The following is a 7,800-nucleotide window of genomic DNA, read 5'->3' as shown; positions in this document are numbered from 1 at the left end:
TCTGTAAAGAGAAGTGAGACGAACCCTCTTCCTTTTCCAGATCATGTTTGAGACGTTCAGCTCTCCTGCCATGTATTTGGCCATCCAGGCTGTCTTGTCGCTGTATGCCTCCGGTTGTGTCACAGGTCAGGGAATTATGAAACAGAGTTGGCTTCTGAAGTGACTCATGATGGCTTTGTTTACTGACTTGCACTTTAATCTCCCAGGCACAGTGATAGACTCTGGTGATGGTGTCAGCCACACTGTGCCCATCTATGAAGGCTACGCTCTTCCTCACGCCGTCCTACGTCAGAATCTGGCTGGCAGAGATCTGACAGACTACCTGATGAWGATMCTCACAGAGAAAGGCTACAGCTTCACTACCAATTGTACAGCTCAGTCAGAATTAAACCAGCCTTTAAGGCTTGACCTTGTTGACCTTGTATTCTGCTATGACCTTTTATTCTGAYCTCCAGCTGAGCGTGAGATTGTGCCCAACTTCAAGGAGAACCTCTGCTATGTGGCTTTGGACTTTGAGCAGGAGATGMAGACGGCATCTTCCTCCTCTTCCCTGGAGGAAAGCTATGTGCTTCCTGACGGCCAAGTCGTTACCATTGGCAACGAGCGTTTCCGCTGCCCAGAGGCGCTCTTCCAGCCGTCTTTCATCGGTCTGTAATGACTCAATGATCAAACCCTAAGATCCAATGCACTTCAGATCTCTATAGTAGCATTTAGTGAACTTGTTGCTGGTCCCAAACTTCAGTGACCTGTACCTGTTGTCTTTAGGAATGGATTATGCAGGTATTCATGAAACCACTTACAACAGCATCATGAAGTGTGACGTTGACATCCGTAAGGATCTGTTTGCCAACATTGTCCTTTCCGGCGGTAACACCATGTTCCCTGGAATCGCTGACCGCATGMRGAAGGAGATCACTGCCCTGGCTCCATCCACCATGACAGTCAAGGTATGAAGGTCCTCTGTGCCCATTAACCTGCTGCAGAATACCTGGATGAGTTTACAGGTCGAAGGTCATTCAGAAACCTAATGCAGCTGTTGCAGTTGGTTATTTTGAAACAAGTTGATAGTGACCTACAGAGGAAGAAGAAATGAAACTTGACCCTTAACTTGCAGCAACAACAAACCTGCAGACTTTAATTTTGATGGAAATCTAGAACATGGATTATTGAAGATTTCCTCTCAAACTTGGATGTTTTTCTTAACCTTGTTGTTTCATTGTGCATAGATCATAGCTCCACCAGAGAGGAAGTACTCGGTCTGGATCGGCGGCTCCGTCCTGGCCTCGCTCACCACCTTCCAACATATGTTAATCAGCAGGCAGGAGTACAATGAGTCCGGTCCAGCTATCGTCCACCACAAGTGCTTCTGAAGCGTCCTCCCTGTCCCAGAGAGGCGCCTGATTTTCAGCTGCTGCATCGTCTGGTTCATCTGGTGGAAGCGGCTCAAACATCCTGTTGGACATTTTAGTTTGATTATTCTTTTAGTGATGTTTAACCATAGCAYTTGTAGAAATATTAGATTGATCCTGAGTGTTTTGAGTAGGCCTCAATTTCGATTAGATTTAGATTTATGATTTAATCAATAATCTGATCAGTAGAAATTTTTTCTTAGATATAATGAGCAAAATTTGATTAAAATTACTCTAATCAGTAGGTCTTTTTTATATTAAACCACAGTCTTAACAAGTGTGTAAGTCATATATTCATCTGAAAATGTTTTAGTTCATTATAACCAAAGAAGTTGAAAACTAACCAGAAAATGTTGAGTGTAACAGATGCTGTGGTATTGAAACTGTTAATGTCTGTTTTATAAGAGTTTAAAGATATTATAAGAAACGTTTGCTAATTTTTATAATCAGAATCTGCTGTTTGATGCCCTGGGTCAGAGGTCAGAGGTCAGGAGAGCTCTGTGCGGTTCAGGAACCAGTTTGAGGCAGTTTGGAAGAATGAAAAACACGTATAGCTGATGATCTTCAGCCCCTCTTTCTTGAGTAAAATGTTTCCGTATGAAATGAACACATTAATTTTTCCTACCCTGGGAAAATGTGCAGGGAGGATTAGACAGAGATGAATTCATCCTTGGTAACACCTGCAGGGTCTATGGTGTACAGGCAGCACGTCATGACGTGGTTCTTTTTGTACACAGGCAGAGACCAACTCTAAACATTAGAACGCATCAGACAGTAAAAACACACATTGATAAAAAAGTAATTGAGCTAAAACAGTCAATAAGATCACTGGGCTTTAACTGCGCTCTGTATTTTTATATGTTTCCAAGGTAATTAATTTCTTCTTTGTGGCTTTGGTTTCTGAGGAATATGTTGGGCTGTTGGTGTGATTTTATGTACTTGATAGTTTGAATAAATTCTAGTTGATTGTGAAGTTGAACAGTGATTGTTGTCTTGGTTTCACTTTTACACACGGCATCAATGAACCTGGGAGACGAGAGGTGACAACGAGCAACAGGTTCATTTTTCCAGTCTCAAAAATCCCCAAACAAGATCAACCAGCAGTGGTTGCAGTTSAGCCTGACATGAACTCAGGACARTKAAATTTYCAATSATGACCCAGTTTGTTCAAAGATTCACCACCTGGATGAGTCCAACATCAGAACAATCCACTGTCTGTAGACTGAATAAATTAAAGCCACTGAAACTCTACACAGCATTAAATCACTGTAACATCATGATCTGAAATAATCATGATGTTACAGTAAACCTATTTTTATCTGAGAATAAACCAACATGCATATGACCCACCACAGCCCAACGTGGGCCACACCTGATTCAACCCAAACCGGAAAATAAAGGATTTAACTGGAAATCCCAAAACTCAGTAAAATCAGCAGCTGGTTGTGATTAAAATGCAGTTTGTTGCAGAGGTTCAAACTTCCTGCAACAAACTTTAGTTAAATTGATCAATTTAACTAAATTGATCAATTTAGTTAACGGTCCAGGAAAGCAGCGCCGATAACTCTAATAAATTAACGCTGTAATGAGCAATAACTCTAATAAAATAATACTCCAATGAGCAATCGAGCAGAAGTTTCACCTGCTAAAGTAATACTGCTATCAGATAACCAACTCACCAAGGAATCAAGTCAGTAGGTTCACAGATTTGCATCAGTTTGTGAGAAAGACGCCAACAACAAGCCACAATCACCGTGGAAACAGGTTGGAGGCTTTAAATAAGCTGGCAGAGTTTGGGGCAACACAGGTATGGAGGACCAAGACTGACATAATAGGAAATAAAAGCCTAAATATATATATAGATTTTCCTTGTCCTTACACATGTCAAGAAATGTATATATTTTCCTTTTAATTTCCCCTAACATGCGTTTTTGTCAAGAAAAGTAGATATTTTGTTGTCTTTTCCTTATTCAATCCCTCTTTCTGTAATTGCCTCCTGCTTCGCCTATTTCTGCGGCATCTTTATGTTAATGAGCAGAGCTGCCTTCTCTGTCCAGCTCCTCTCCTATTGGCCAATAGAGCTTATTGGCCTTGTGGACATCAGACGTTGTGGGGCGTTTACGTCCCGCTCAGTCGCTCAGTCGCTCTTTACAGCCCACAGATCATAACAAACTTCATTCCGGTTGTTTTATTGTGTTACCGACTGCAGTGAAGTTAGTTTCGAGTTATTCCAATATCCGCCGAAAGAGCGGCGTTTAGCTCAAGGTTGATCCGATGTATGATCGCTAATTTCGGCCAGCCGTTCTCCAGCTCCCTCCTCAGCGACCGGAGGTTCAGTTAGGGACTGTCAACAAATTTCCGAACCAAACACTCCTGTCAAACAAATGTTAATAAATGCCTTGCCTTGTGACCAACTGGCAAAAAAGTGGTAATTCATGCTTTTATATAACACACACTGCCCTCTGTTAAAATGTCAAGTCATATTCAATATTTTAAATAATTTTAATATTAAATAATATGTTTTCTTCAATAGCTTCCATATTGTGTGCCACATTGACTAGAAATCAGTGTGTAATTGTTGTACYAAACTGTATAAATGAGGCACATGCATTTTTATTAATTTTAACTCTATTTTTATTCTTGTTACCTATTTCTTTTAGTTTTTATTTAATATTTCTCTTCAATAGCTTCTAGGTCATGTGACCTACTGAGTCAAAATAAGTGTGAAATTGTTCGACCAGTCTATGCAGATAGGCGTCAACAAATGGATTGAACATTTGTTGACCAACTGAACTCTTCATTAGTGGAGTTTGCCTCCCTCTGGTGGTGAAAATCTTACCTACATGATGTCTGGTTATTGAAAATAGATTAAGTGTTTTTTCCCCCAAATATTTTTATTAGATTTTTCTGCTATACGGACATACAAGAAAATATGAAATATAGAACAAAAATTAACATACAGTGCATTCCCTCCCCCACCTCCCGCCCAAAAAACACACACAACCCCAGGGCTCACTCTATCTACGCAAAAAGAAAACAAAAATGAAGTTTTCATGTCACAGTGTTGGACAAGTTGTAGGAAGTGAAACCAAATATCCTTAAAGTCTTCAAGCTTTCCTTTTGTTATATAAGTCAGTTTTTCCATTGCCAGAGTAATCAAATGTTTAACTTGCAAAAGGCAAAAACTCAAAAGCTTCTTTCTCTTCATAGGTTCTTTAAATCCATCTGKAAAAATGTGCAGTAAGCAAAGTTTACTGTCCATTGGAACATCCTGTTCAATCAAACCAGAGATGAACATGAAAACCTCCTTCCAGAARGKTTGAAGCTCTATAYGTTGCCACATGCAAYGGAAAAGAGAATCATTATCTATATTGYATTTAACACAAACATCAGGAATATGTGAATTGAAATGGTGAAGTTTTACAGGAGTGATATTCGTTCTAAATAACTATTTGTATTGTAATAGTCTAAACCTTGTGTTAATAGTTTGATTTGTGCCAATAGACATGAGTTATTCCATTCATCCTTGGTTTTCAGTTTTCCAGGCTTGTAAATATGAGAGACCATTTTATTTTTAAGCTAGAAGTAAAATATTATAGAATGTGGAAAGTAGAGCCGTACTCTGATTATGGTGAACGGCTCTATTTTCTATGGTAGAGAGTGGAGGTTCAGTCGTAGATTTCAGTGATGCAAAAACAGCTTCTAATCTGTAAATACTTTAAAAATGTTTTTTTGGCAGACTGTACTGATTTACCAATTGTTCAAAGGACACCAAAACTCCTTCACTATATAGGCCCCTATTTTTTAAGCCTTTATTCATCCATATTCTAAACTAGCGGTTCTCAACGTGGGCGGTACAGCTCCCCAGGGGCGTTCAGAGGAYGGCAGGGGACGCTGGCGGAAATTTTTACAAAAAGGGGGCGCTGGGATGTCTTTGGGGGGCGTTTGGTCAAAGGTAAACTTTACACCTTGTATGCACAACAATACCAGTTTAGACTTTGAGCAACTTGTTAAAACTGTATTCTGTCACATTAAAACATGCTTGGCTGCAACAATATAGATGGCAGCTCCTCTTCTATTCAGTGTTTGTAGCTTAATGGCGAAGCTTCGCTCCTGCTACTGGTAGCTTCGCCGCATCAGTTCAGCGTTACACCGGCTGATGACGCTGCTGTGATTCACTTTGTCTGGTATTTTTGTACATATGTTTAGACAGTTCTGTGATCATGTTAAGCAGCAACTTATCTTATAAGCATGTAATTGCTAAAATCACGATACCCTCACTGTGTATCCCTCTGAAAAATTAACCCATTTCAATAAAGAAATCCCTCCACGGGTGATACCACGATAGAGAGCGTTCATTTTATAGCGTTAACACCGGTGATGTAAGTGGTCCGGTATGAAAAGGGGGTGATAGAACAACACAGTACTTTTAAATTTCAGTAATCAGAATGCAGAAATTGTTTCTGTTGTTTTAAAAGGTTTAAAACAACCTTTTGTTGTTTTAAACCTTTTAAAACAACAAGCGTTTTCCCGAATGCTACGCACCATAGGGGGGTAAAAAAAAAACGATGTGCACATTGCACAAAACTCTGAAACAGAAGAAGCGGGACATAAAACGGAGCGACAAACTAGATGTGAATTATGGCATAAAAACAGAGAATCCGACGCTGAACAGTGAAAAATCAACACGTGATGTGAAACACATGACAATTAGGCGCCGCAGCAGGTGATGAGTGAAGATTACTGGTGGTGAGCGTCAATAAATGATAAGTGATGCCCCTCCTGAAAGCTCTAGTTTGCACAATAAATGCCATGTCGGTGACGTTTTATGGATGATACTCTGATGTCCCATTCTCCTGAAGGCAGCACAGAGCTGCACCACCAGAAACTCACAGAAACACTGAAGAGAAGAAGAGTTATGATTAATGTAGTTACAGTTCTATCCATGTTTTAATGTGGCAGAGCTCAGTCGTTTTGCAAATAGTTCAAAGTTCAAACTGCCATTGTTTTACATCTTTTATCTGGTCATTTTGTGCAAAATTTAATAACTAGAAAACGGCACAGAACAAGAATATTTTTTCCACTATGATTGCCTAGGTGAAAAAAAAGTATAGTTTAGTATACTTCAAATTTGTGAAAGTACACTTTAAGTATACTAAATATTAAGTGCACTACCTATAAGTATATCTGAAGTATACTAAAAATACCCTTGTACCAATTTCGAAATTAGAACTTTAAATACACTTAAAATAATTGTACCAAAATACACTTTTAATATATTAAATAAAAGTATACTTTAAGTGAACAAAATATGGATGTATATGTATGAATTTTTAAGTGCCTTAATAATCTTTTACTAATAAAAAAATGATAATCATGATGTAATTTTTAAGAAAGTATCCAATCAATTTTCCGATGTGTGATGTAAAACCTTATAATCAATGGCATTAGCTCCAGTTCATATTCCAGACCAGATGGTGGCGGTATTGCACACTTCCATTTATTTAAAAAAAACGCCACAAAGAGAAGAAAAAACTTGAAGCAAGGAAGATAACAGACGCTGTTCAAATTCACTATTTTTACTTGCATAATATTGCCTTAAAAGTAGAGAGGGCCTTGACAATAGTTACTTATTTTGGTAAATTCAAGCGGGTGACGTCCTAATCTGAGTTAGACGACAACACAACGGGACAACAACCGATGAAAATGAAATGTGTGTCACAAAAGGAGCCCGGGGGGATGAAGGCTGCCAAGTGTTGCTAGCTGGTGGTAAGTTTGCTTATTAATTATCTTCATTTAATTATAAACAGTGCAGTAAAGATAAATAACTTACGTTGGTTTCTTAAATAATTATTTTATCAATTTTATTGTGACTTGTATGATTATTACTATAGTAATCATTCAGCTTCATATTATAACTGCATGGAGGCTGTTTGCTGCGACTCATAAACTAACCTGGTTTTAATTGAGCTCCATAAGACAAAGAGACTTTGATATTGTGAGGTGGTTGTGTTCTAAGACGTTCATCAATGATTTTATCTTCAACATATGTTTGCAGTCTAAGCAAATGAAGATGAAAGATGAAGCCAGAGAAATCAGGTGTTAGAAAACCTAAAGACTTTCCTGTCTCAGACGAAGCTCTGACTCCACCAGATCCCCAACCAGCTCCGAGGATGAACCTCCACATCGTCTTCATGATGTAAGTTTTTTTTAAGTTGTTCTCCACCATTAGCACTTTTTTTGGCTCTAGTGGCCTTTATTTGAAAGTAGTTTGACAGGAAAGAGGGCTATGAGAGAGGGGGAAGACATGCGGCAAATGTCACCAGGCTGGGAATCGAACCTGCGACCACCGGCATGAGGACTAAGGCCTCAATACATGGGTTGTGCTTTG

At 39.0% G+C, this 7,800-nt stretch overlaps 1 pseudogene; it reads left to right on the top strand.

Annotated features, from left to right (window-relative positions):
- LOC103474021 (actin, cytoplasmic-like) overlaps nucleotides 1–2,388 on the top strand; it is an 8,092-nt pseudogene extending 5,704 nt beyond the window's left edge.
- Nucleotides 2,389–7,800: the final 5,412 nt, after the last annotated feature.

Source organism: Poecilia reticulata, linkage group LG12 (assembly GCF_000633615.1).
Source record: "Poecilia reticulata strain Guanapo linkage group LG12, Guppy_female_1.0+MT, whole genome shotgun sequence".
Lineage (NCBI taxonomy): Eukaryota > Metazoa > Chordata > Actinopteri > Cyprinodontiformes > Poeciliidae > Poecilia > Poecilia reticulata.
This window is presented reverse-complemented; position numbering and strand designations above follow the sequence as displayed.